Source organism: Hemicordylus capensis, chromosome 2 (assembly GCF_027244095.1).
Source record: "Hemicordylus capensis ecotype Gifberg chromosome 2, rHemCap1.1.pri, whole genome shotgun sequence".
Classification (NCBI taxonomy): domain Eukaryota; kingdom Metazoa; phylum Chordata; class Lepidosauria; order Squamata; family Cordylidae; genus Hemicordylus; species Hemicordylus capensis.
The window spans coordinates 418,827,714-418,839,729 of NC_069658.1; the positions used below are offsets into that span (position 1 = coordinate 418,827,714).

Below are 12,016 nucleotides of genomic sequence, written 5' to 3' on the forward strand. Positions count from 1 at the left end.
TAGGGGACTGCCCATAAGGAAGCCTCTGTGTTTACCCATGGAGGTCAAATAACCATCCATCAACATGAGAGGCGCTGCTTATGATAGTACATTTCATTTCCGGTGCAGAAATAACTTGAGCCTCGCTCTCGTTTACACTGAAGTGCTCTGGCACTGCCCTCGTGCTACAAAGAGGCTTATACTTACACCAGCTCCAAAGCCCCCTGACCTCTGCTAGAGACAAGAAAGTGATTCCATGCAACACCCCCCCCACCCACACCCTCACATTATCTGCTCTGGCATACAGCAGCAGAAGCCCTGTTTATCATGTTTCCCCCGCCCCGCCATCCATGTCAACTTCCCATTAGACTTTGGTCACCTGTCCAAAGGTTGTGATCATGTTCTCTACTTTGTCCCTTCTTACTACTGAAAGGGTATTTTGTAAGACACTTTGCAATTGCCTAACTGTGGGTGAAATATTAGAAATTTCTTGCTTCCACCTTCTACCAGTGCTTTGTGTGTCCATCTGTCAAGGCTATTATCCATGGGCATCCACAGGCCTTCCAGGTTCTCTGCTGGAACCCCACTCTTGGGGTTGCATCTCTGTAGGAAACCAACCATAGGCCTCCTTATACCCAAGTACTTTTCCTAGCATTTTGCTCACAGGACCACAGAGGTAGTTTTGCATGTTCACCAGTGCTGGAGGAGGGACGGAAGTCCCACCCTGGCACATCACTCATTTCCCAGTCATGCTGCTCATGGAAACAGCAGCATTTGTCTGAAGGGGGAAGCACCATAACCGTGATGGCAGGTACTTCCATGACCAGCAGCCTGGGGCAACCCAGATGACTGAGCACAGAAGCCTTTCTAAACATCTAGCCTTTTCGCCTTCAAACAAACTAACAGGAAGAGGGGAGTTTTGCAGGGGCTGTTTCTCTTTAAGCGGTAGGTCTTAGTCTCTCTATCTCTCTGTGTGTTACTTGTTCGGGTTAAGATATCACAGGGCTAGGAGTTCTTAGGGTTACCTAAAGGCACTGTTTACTTAGTGGTGGGGGTGGAGTCAGCTAGGGTTGGGAGAGGCCCACATTCCTTTCCTTTGACTCACATCCTGTGGGACAGTTGGAAGGCTACTCTACAAATGAGGTGAAGGCCCGACAGCATAGCGAACAGGGATAGCAAACAGGACGTAGGAGTTTTGCAGGAGTTTAGCGGGAAGGGACCATCCACCAGCAAGAGGCACAGGGTGAGAGCCTGTGCTGGGTGTGGTTCCTCTGCTGTTTGCCATCTGCTGCTGCTGCTGCTGCCGCCTGTGGGATTTCTGCCTGCCAGCTCTGTTACAGCTGAGTGTTGGCAGGACTGGGGTCCTGGGCTTCCATCTGCCCGCCCCTGGGCTACTTAGGAGACTGCCAGTGGCTGGGGTTGTAGCTGCCTGCTGCCTGTTCCCTGTGCCCAGCAGAGGAGCAAGACCATCCACCAGCAAGAGGCACAGCGTGAGAGCCTGTGCTGGGTGTGGCTCCTCTGCTGTTTGCCTGCTGCTGCTGCCGCCACTTGCCTGCCTGCCTGTGGGACTTCTGGTTGTTTTGTGGGTGGGTGGATATTTTGGGTTAAGTATTGTTTTTATTGCCCTGAGTTGTGCCAAGCCTAGTTGATGAGATGTGTTTGGGCTCTCCTGAGGGGGATGATGCAGGGGGTGCGCCTGGCAGCCTTGGAGCAGCTATTGCTGTAGTGGTGGGGAATAGAAGAATTGGCACTGGCAGAACAGCTGGCCGTTACAGGGGAAGAGAAATTAGTAATTTAGTAACTATTTCTACTTCCAACTGTTCTGACAACTCTCAGGCCTTGGGGAGCAGCACCAACTACCCACAGAGCCTGACCTTGCTCCTTTGTAATGCCAGATCGGTTCAAAACAAGACCAAAATTGTTCATGATTTGATCATGGATGAGGGAGCTGACCTGGCATGTATAACTGAGATCTGGTTGGGGGAAGCGAGTGGCCCATTGTGGGCTCAGCTTCTCCCTCCAGGTTACTCTGTTGTGGAGCAGGTTAGGGGAAGTGGGCGGGGGGTGGGGGTGGAGTGGCTGTGGTCCATAAGAATACAATTTCCCTTACCAGGGCCCCTGTGAGACAGTTGACCTATACTGAGTGTGTATTCTTGAGGCTGGGAACTAGGGATAGATTGGGGATTCTGTTGGTGTACCGTTCACCCCGCTGCCCAACTGACTCCCTAACTGAGCTGACGGAGCTGGTCGTGGAGTTGGTGTTGGGAGTCCCCCAGGCTCTTGGTGCTGGGGGACTTCAATATCCACTTTGGGACTGGCTTGTCTGGTGCGGCTCAGGAGTTCATAGCGGCCATGACAACTATGGGCCTATCCCAATTAATTTTTGAATTAACTCATGTTGCTGGCCACACACTGGATTTGGTCTTCTGTTCGGATCAGGGGGGTGTTCCGTGGGTGGGGAATCCGGTGGTTACCCCATTGTCATGGACGGATCACTACCTGGTTAGGGTTGGTATCACGGTCACAATCCACCCCTGCAGGGGTGATGGACCTATTAGGATGGTCCGCCCAAAAAGGCTGCTGGATCCAGCAGGTTTCCAAAAGGCCTTGGAGGGTTTAGATGTTGGTGCAGCCAGTGATTCTGTCGATGCCCTGTTGGGAACATGGAATAGAGAACTCACCAGGGCAGTAGATATTATCGCTCCTAAGCGTCCCTCCAGGCCTGCTTCTAAGATGGCCCCCTGGTACACGGAGGAGTTGCGGGGGATGAAGAGGCTTGGTAGGCGACTGGAACGCAAGTGGAGGAGAACTCGGCTCGAATCTGACAGGATGCAGCATAGAACCCATTTGAAAACCTATGCAATGGCAGTGCACGCAGCAAAAAGCGTTTTTGGTCGGCGCGCATTGCGTCTGCGGGTTCACGTACGGCAGAGTTATCCTGGGTGGTGAGGAGTATAATCTTTGCTCCTTCTGCCTCAAATCAGCTTCCAGAGACACTCTGCTGTGACGCCTTTAGTGGGTTCTTTGTGAATAAAATCTCCTGTATTCGGACCGAATTGGACTCCACTATTTCTGCAGGGTCTGTGAGGGAGGTATCCTGCGATCCCTCTTGTAGTGTTAGGTTGGATCAGTTTCAATCTGTGACTCCTGATGACGTGGACAAGCTGCTTGGAGCGGTACGGCCTACCACTTGTTCTCTGGATCCTTGCCCGACCTGGCTGCTTCGATCTAGTGGAGAGATTGTTGGAGATGGCCTAGTTAATATCATAAATGCATCGCTGGGGGGGGGTAGGGTGCCTCCTTGTTTGAAGGAGGCAATAGTTAGACCTTTTCTTAAGAAGCCTACCCTGGATCCCTCAGCGATGGATAGTTATAGGCCAATCTCCAATCTCCCCTGGCTGGGCAAAGTAATAGAGAGGGTGGTGGCTAACCAGCTCCAGGCGGTTTTGGAGGAAACTGATTATCTAGACCCATTTCAAACTGGCTTTAGAACAGGCTATGGGGTTGGTCGGCCTGATGGTCGGCCTGATGGATGACCTTTACCAGGGAATCTACAGAGGGAGTGTGACTCTGTTGGTCCTCTTGCATCACTCGGCGGCGTTCGATACCATCAACCATGGTATCCTTCTGGGTCGCCTGGAGGAGTTGGGAATAGGGGGCACTGCTTTGCAGTGGTTCCGTTCCTATCTCTCGGGTAGATCCCAGATGGTGGAGCTTGGTGACAGTCGCTCCTCAAAGCAGGAGCTATTATATGGAGAAACCCTGTGGGTGACTATACAAGGCCGGAAAGGAAACGTGCTACTGGGGACGTGCTATCGCCCTCCGGATCAAAATGCCGACAGTGACTGGGATATGCAGGAGGAAATCAGGGAGGTGTCAAGGAGAGGCAGGGCTGTAATTATGGGTGACTTCAATTACCCACACATAGACTGGGTAAATTCACATTCAGGTCAGGACAAAGAGGTCAGATTTCTAGATATGCTAAATGACTGTGCCCTAGAACAGTTGGTCATGGAACCGACCAGAGAGAAGGCGACCTTGGATCTAATTCTGAGTGACACCCAGGACCTGGTGCGTGACGTCAGTGTCATCGACCCTTTAGGGAACAGTGACCACAGTGCCATCAATTTCAGCATACATGCGGGGAGAGAATCACCAACGATGTCTAACACAGACATTTTGAATTTCAGAAGAGGAAACTTCTCCAAAATGAGGAGTATGGTGAAAAGAAAGCTGAGGGGGAAAATCAGGAGAGTCACTTCGCTCCAGAGTGCATGGAGTTTACTCAAAACCATAATACTAGAAGCCCAGTTAGATTGTATACCCAAAGGGAGGAAAGGTACCACTAAGTCCAGGAGGATGCCAGCATGGCTAATGGGTACCATCAAGGAAGCCATAAAAGGGAAGAAGACTTCCTTTCGAAATTGGAAGGCCTGTCCAAACGAAGAGAACAGAAAGGAACACAAACTCTGGCAAAAGAAATGCAAGGTGACAATAAGGGAGGCAAAAAGAGAGTTTGAGGAACATTTAGCCAAAAGTATCAAGGGGAATAACAAAAACTTCTTTAAGTACATCAGAAGCAGGAAACCTGCCAGAGAGGCAGTTGGACCATTAGACAACGAGGGAGTGAAAGGGATTATTAAGGAGGATATGGAGGTTGCAGAGAAGCTGAATGAGTTCTTTGCATCTGTCTTCACGGCAGAGGATACTGAGCATATACCTTTTCCTGAACCAGGCTTTTTAGGGATGGAGGCTAGAGAGCTGAGTCAGATAGAAGTGACAAGGGATGATGTTCTAAACTGTCTGGAAAAACTGAAAGCTAACAAATCACCAGGGTCGGATGGCATCCATCCAAGAGTCCTCAAAGAACTCAAATGTGAAATTGCCGACCTCCTTGCTAAAATATTTAACTTATCCCTGAAATCGGGCTCTGTACCAAAGGACTGGAGAGTAGCAAATGTAACACCGACTTTCAAAAAGGGACCCAGGGGCGATCCGGGAAATTACAGGCCAGTTAGCCTAACGTCCGTTCCAGGCAAATTGATGGAAAGCATCCTCAAGGATAAAATTGTAAAGCATCTAGAAGAACAGGCCCTGCTGGGAGTGAGCCAGCATGGCTTCCGCAAAGGTAAATCTTGCCTCACCAACCTTTTGGACTTCTTTGAGAGTGTCAACGAGTGTGTGGATCAAGGTGATCCAGTTGACATAGTCTACCTGGACTTCCAAAAAGCTTTTGACAAAGTTCCTCATCAAGGACACCTGAGGAAACTTAGCTGTCATGGGATAAAGGGACAAATACATGTGTGGATTGCTAACTGGTTGAAAGACAGGAAACAGAGGGTAGGTATAAATGGAGAGTTTTCACAATGGAGGGAAGTAAGAAGTGGGGTCCCCCAGGGATCTGTACTGGGACCGGTGCTTTTTAATTTATTCATAAATGATCTAGAAGCAGGGGTAAGCAGCGATGTGGCCAAATTTGCAGATGATACCAAACTCTTTCGGGTAGTGAAATCCCAAACGGATTGTAAGCAGCTCCAAAAGGATCTCTCCAAACTGGGGGAGTGGGCGACAAAATGGCAAATGCGGTTCAATATTAGCAAGTTTAAAGTGATGCACATTGGGACAAAAAACCCCAACTTCAAATATATGCTGATGGGATCCGAGCTGTCAGTGACGGACCAGGAGAGGGATCTTGGGGTTGTGGTGGACAGCTCGTTGAAAGTGTCAACTCAATGTGCGGCAGCTGTGAAAAAGGCAAATTCCATGCTAGGGATCATTAGGAAGGGGATTGAAAATAAAACAGCTAACATTATAATGCCCTTATACAAAACTATGGTGCGACCACACTTGGAGTACTGCGTACAATTCTGGTCACCACATCTTAAAAAGGACATTGTTGAACTGGAGAAGGTACAGAAGAGGGCAACCAAGATGATCAGGGGCCTAGAGCACCTTTCTTATGAGGCAAGACTACAACACCTGGGGCTTTTTAGTTTAGAGGTCTAAATGATAGAGGTCTATAAAATCATGCATGGTGTGGAGAAAGTGGAGAGAGAGAGATTCTTTTCCCTCTCACACAACACTAGAACCAGGGGTCACTCCATGAAATTGATTGCCAGGAGGTCTAGGACCAACAAACGGAAGTACTTTTTCACACAACGTGTGATCCACTTGTGGAACTCTCTGCCACAGGATGTGGTGACAGCCAACAACCTGGATGGCTTTAAGAGGGGTTTGGATGACTTCATGGAGCATAGGTCTATCAATGGCTACTAGTCGGAGGGCTGTGGGCCACCTCCAGCATCAAGGGCTGGATGCCTCTGAGTACCAGTTGCAGGGAAGTAATGGCAGGAGAGAGGGCACGCCCTCAACTCCTGCCTGTAGGCTCCCAGTGGCATCTGGTGGGCCACTGTGCGAAACAGGATGCTGGATTAGATGGGCCTTGGGCCTGATCCAGTAGGGCTGTTCTTATGTTCTTATGCCTGCCATCATGGTTATGGTGCTTTCCTCTGCAGACAAACATGGCTGTTTCCATGAGCAGCATGACTGGGAAGTGAATGATGTGCCAGGGAGGGACTTGCGACCCTCTTCTAGCCCTTGTAAACGTGCTTGGCATTTCTTGTTTAACACCTGAACATGGCCTGTGTCTCTCTACCCCAACTCAACCAAGAGACACCATGAAAGACAAGAGTTTGTGTTCTTTCCAATTAAAAAATCATTTCATATGAAAAATAATATTTTTCTATGGTGCTCACAGGAAAACATAGCCAGTTGTGATTTTTCAGTGTTTACCAGAAGTTCAGTGTTTACCCGAAGTTCATAGCCAACTGTGGTTTTCAGTGTTTACCAGAAGTTCCATGTTTCATGTTGCTCTAGCCTTTTTGTACCTGTAAGTGCTGGTTTGGAGAATACATTTTCCCTCAGAACTAGCCCACGCAAATAAAAGGGGGAAACACTGAAAATATACTCTTTGTGATGTCTTTTGTGGACATCCTGACTAGGGGTGTGTGAGCCGGCTTGGTTCAAGCTGGGCTTGACACTGAGCCACTTGACTCGACGGGTTTGAGGCTGAACCAGACCAGCCTCGGCCCGTCCGGGTTCCAACTGAACTGGGCCAGCTCAGAGCTCTACTGGTAAAGGGGGATCCAGTGAGGATTTCCCTTTACTAGTAAAGGGGGGGCAGTAAAAGGGGCAGGGGGATTCCTGGAGGGTAGAGTGTGTGGGAGGGGAGAAATAACTACTTACCAGTGCCAGCACTGAAAATTGTGGCGGCAGCAGCTGTGGGATGGCAGTGGAGGTGGCTCCTCCCAACCTTGCCAGCCTCCCCCAGAGTAGGCCGAGTCACCGCCAGCCTGGTTCAGGACTCTGCGCATACACGGAAGCCATTTTGTGACCTCCATGCATGCACAGAGGCCCAAACTGGGCCACAGAAGGTGGCCGCCCTGCCCTGCCCTGCCCCCCACCCCCACAGCCACTGCCACAGCCACTGCCACAGCCACTGCTGCAGCCACAGCTGCCAGCACTGGTAAGTAGCAATAGTAATAGCAATAGCACTTACATTTATATACCGCTCTATAGCCGGAGCTCTCTAAGCGGTTTACAATGATTTTAGCATATTGCCCCCAACATTCTGGGTACTCATTTTACCGACCTCGGAAGGATGGAAGGCTGAGTCAACCTTGAGCCCCTGGTCAGGATCGAACTTGTAACCTTCTGGTTACAGGGCGGCAGTTTTACCACTGCGCCACCAGGGGCTCTATGTAGTAGTTATTTTCTCTCCTCCCACACTCTCTACCCTTAGGGAAACCCCCCTACCCCTTTAACTGGTAAAGGGGAATCCTCACTGGATTCTTCTTTACCAGTAGAGCTCTGAGCTGGTCAGACTGGCTTGGTTCGAACTCGAACCGGGTCCTGTTCATTCGGGCACAAAACTGAGCCTGGCGAGGTCAGCTCAAATCCAGTTGGGATTCCGGCAAAACCAGTTTTGTGCACATCCCTAATCTGGACATCCTCCCAGCATATTCCTTTATCACGTGGCAATGGCAGATTGTCTGAACTGTCACTCTAGATGTGCTCCAAATGCTCATTTAAACTAATATTTGGAGAGCATATAGAGGAGTGGTTCAGATAATCTGCCCCCACAGTAGATAAAAGAACAGGTCAGGAGGATGCTGGGATTTCTGCATGAAGACAGCTTTATCGTGTGTATCGTGCGATCTTGGAGTATCCCCCTTTTAATCATATGGGCTGAAAAAGTATTGTCTGAACTGGCCCAATGTCACTTCACACCCTCCCAGTTCATTGCCCTTTCCTATCCCTATTTAAACATCCCCTTTCTGTTAGCTGATGATGAGCTCATCATTTTAGCACACATATGCCTGATAAGTAGAAAATCTTCCTTACCACATAAGATGGATCATACAGATGATTGGAACAAAAGAGGTTGCCTGGGGTACTCTAGTCATCTATAGAGGCTCTTAGAGCAACCAGGTACCTTCTATTTACACCTCACAGGTACAGGTACCTGCTTGCTCCTGCTTCTTTTCCTGACTCTGAAAGCCCTTCCCCTGCTTCTTACCCAAGGTCTGTAAACTGCCTTTTGTAAAGAGATTCGCCTCAACTTGCCTCACCTCCTTTATATTAAATATAAAACAGAGTAAAAACAATTAAAATAATTTCACAGAATAAAAAGTTGAAACAATTCCACAGGATACGTTTAAAATCAATTTAAAATGTTAACAGTTTAAAAAAAATTAAACTGTTTAAAATTAATTTCTGTTAAAAGCTTGAGAAGACAGTTGGGTCTTGAGGGTCTTTCTAAAAACCTCCTATCAGGTCAAACCATTGGTCCATGCAGAGGCGTAACTAGGGAAAATAGCGCCTAGGGCAAGCACTGAAACTGCGCCCCTGTCCAAACAGGAATGATGGGACTTGTAGTCAACAATATTTGGAAATCCTTGTTAAAAGGAACACTGTACCATCTAGACATGGTTGTTGATCAAAACCTGAAAACATGAGCCATCTCTGTAAAAGACTTAGAACAACAATCAGGAGTATATGCGAGGATTCCAAGTATCATTTTCTCTGTCTCATCTCATTCTTTTTTAAAAAAACATGACTTTGTCCTAGAGGATCACCTGCCCAAATAGCCACTAGCAAAATAGGGGAAGAAGAAGGTGGTGAGGGGGGAGATCTTAACCAGTGAATGATTCCTGCCAGCCTTTGTCTTATGATGACTGTTGGCTGATGATGGGGTATATGTGCATTCACGACACCAGTGCTTAGTTTGACACCAAGAGGGAGGAGGATACATTAGTTTGCCACACTAGACAGAGGAATTTGCAACAGGAGCAGACAGCCAAGTTCTGCCAGGGCCAAAACCAGCCCCTGCCAGACTAAGAAATCATTGTTATTTGCCCCTTCCTGTCACAAGCAGTGTGCTGTTCTTTTATTATTGACTCTAACTCTCAAATATCCCAGTCATGGATGGAAAATTCAGGGTCAATTTACAAGAGACACATTTTCTACATGGAAGTTTCTTCTGTGCAGGTGTTGTGCAGAAACCCATGTGTAGTGACCGCCAGGGGCATAGCAAGGTTGGAATGGGCCAAGATGAGATTTTAAATGGGACCCAGCCCCTCAAAGTCCAGGGCCTCCACACACCCCAGGCCCCCAAGGATTTAAGTCTGATATTTCAAAATAAGTATGCTGCCTGGAAATACATTTCACTGAATACACACATGCACACTTCACAGTATATAGTGATATACGTTGAGTACTATATATTTGTGCTACTTTTAATGCCTAGAACACACTAGCAACGCTAATTATTAAAATGGCCCCCTCGCTGCAGATTAGCAAAGGAGACTTTCAACCATGCAGGGTGAACCTATGTTTGTTTTCCCAGAATTCTGAACAAATTCAGTAAAGTTTGATTCCAGGAGGTTTTTCACACAAGGCTTTTAAAGCCCTTTAACACACATCTCCTCTGGAATGGAGGTGCTGCATTCACATGTTGGCCAGATTTACCCTGAAGTCCCTGCAAGTTATTGGAGAGCAGTTCACACACAAGAAAAATAAAATAAAATAAAAGCACAACACATGCTTCACAGTTCTCACTCAGACCTTCTGGGTTGCAAAACAACTTGAACATAAGTGCATTTCTGAATGAATGAATGAATGAATAAATAAATAAATAAATATTTGTTCCAGAAGTTTTTGTAATTTTCTGACATGAAACAAGCCACTTATAGGCCTTTTTAGATAGTTTTTGTTTTTAAAGCCAGCACATTTTTCAGTCTGTTTTAAATTAAATATTCAGAGACTTCTCAGTCTTGCCCCACCACCCATATCAAAGCCCTATGGCAAGCAGATCCCTATATATGGGGGTAACCACAAAACAAAAGCTGTGCTGGATGGTCGGGTCTGCTGCAGGGAGGGTCTGCTGCAGGGAGCTCTGCCAGCCTCCTTCCTGGCTTGCTGGGGCCTGCTGAGTTCAGGCTTCAGGGAGGCCTACTGGGAGGCCTCTCTGGAAGCCCCGCCCACCCGCCGATCAGCTGGGAGGCAGGGAGAGAAGAGCTCTGCAGTTTGCAGGCTGCTCCGATGAGGCAAGTAGCTGAGGGGCCCTGGGGCTGGGCAGGTGGGCAATGGGGTGGGGGTGGCAGGAACTGGCATGCCCCCCCCTCAGTGGCGCCTAGGGCACGTGCCCTGCCTGCCCCCCCAAGTTCCACCTATGGGTCCATGTAGCGGAGTACGGTCTATTTTGGCAGTGGCTCTTCAGAGGATCCTGTTCCCCAGTTCTGCCACCTGAGATCCTTTAACTGGAGATGCCAGGAACAAATCTGTTTCCAGGTTTCAGGGGCTCATTGCTGAGCTGCCCTCCGTTGGCCTACCTTGGTGGACCCCAAATGAATGATTCCACCACCACCACCACCACATAAAGACTTTGGGCACAGAGTTGCTCTGTGGGATCAGCAGTGGGCCCTTGGTAGCTACCAATAATGCCAACCCCAAAGGCTGGCCCTGTTGGCAGACTAGATAGATAACAGTTTGTGAACTAGAGGAAGAGATCTTAGACTCCATACAGCCTGCAGGCCTTATGGTTGCTTACCCTGATATCAATAATAGCCCAGGACTAGCTCCAGGTTTCAGGAAACCCTCAGCAAATTGCCCTTTGAAGCCCCCAAGCTGCCGTCCTGGGTTGGCTCAGAAAGAGTTGCTCCTTCACCACCACACAAAGCCTATGTGCATAAAGGATTCTCAAGGATCTACAGTAGTCCCTTCTAAGGGTCTTGGCCTTTGGCATCCACTCAACTATGCCAAAATCCCTGACACCAGCCTTCCGGAGATCTTTGGTATGCAAAGAATGGGAGCTATGGTCCTTCCCCATTTTATGCACCACTGTGTATTAAATCGTTTCATCAATCATTTGGAAAGGCCCTGGTCCAGACCAGTGTTCCCTCTAAGGCGTGTGCATGTGCGCGCTCTCACACATTTTAGATCCCGCTCAGGTTGAATCAGGAAGGCCTCACTCTGAATGCATGTGTGCACACACTGCCTTGATACACACTGCCTTGATACTGCTGCCCAGAACAAAACTCATTCCACACACAGATGAAAAATATTAGAGAGAACACTGGTCCACACAGGCATCTAGAAAAAACCCCGTGACACAGTGGGAGCCATCACAAGAGACCCAAAGTCAAGTGGAACCCATTAGTATAGCTGTCCTTAACTCTCCCTATGATTGTCAGGTAGGAGGGAATCTACTACCATAGGTACGTTGTTGGCACCCAAGCCCAAAAACTACCTCTGATCAGAGAAGAGGCAGGGCCAGATAGCTACAGTGGACACAAGGTGGTATCAGGCTGCATGATTTGCACCCCTCAGCTGCCAGAACAGAGGACTGGTACACAAATCTCAGATGGGGGTAAAACTTCCTGGATCATACTCCTTCATGTGGCAGATGGTATTGATGAGGGGTTGCATGTTTGAGAAAACCCCCTTGGAAACAATTACACCTTTAAAACCTAGTGGA

The 12,016-nt window shown here is 48.4% G+C and overlaps 1 protein-coding gene across 2 annotated transcripts in view; it reads left to right on the plus strand.

The window, feature by feature from the left end:
* Positions 1-12,016, plus strand: part of MMD (monocyte to macrophage differentiation associated) — a 125,654-nt gene that overhangs the window by 2,411 nt on the left and 111,227 nt on the right. The window lies entirely within an intron of this gene.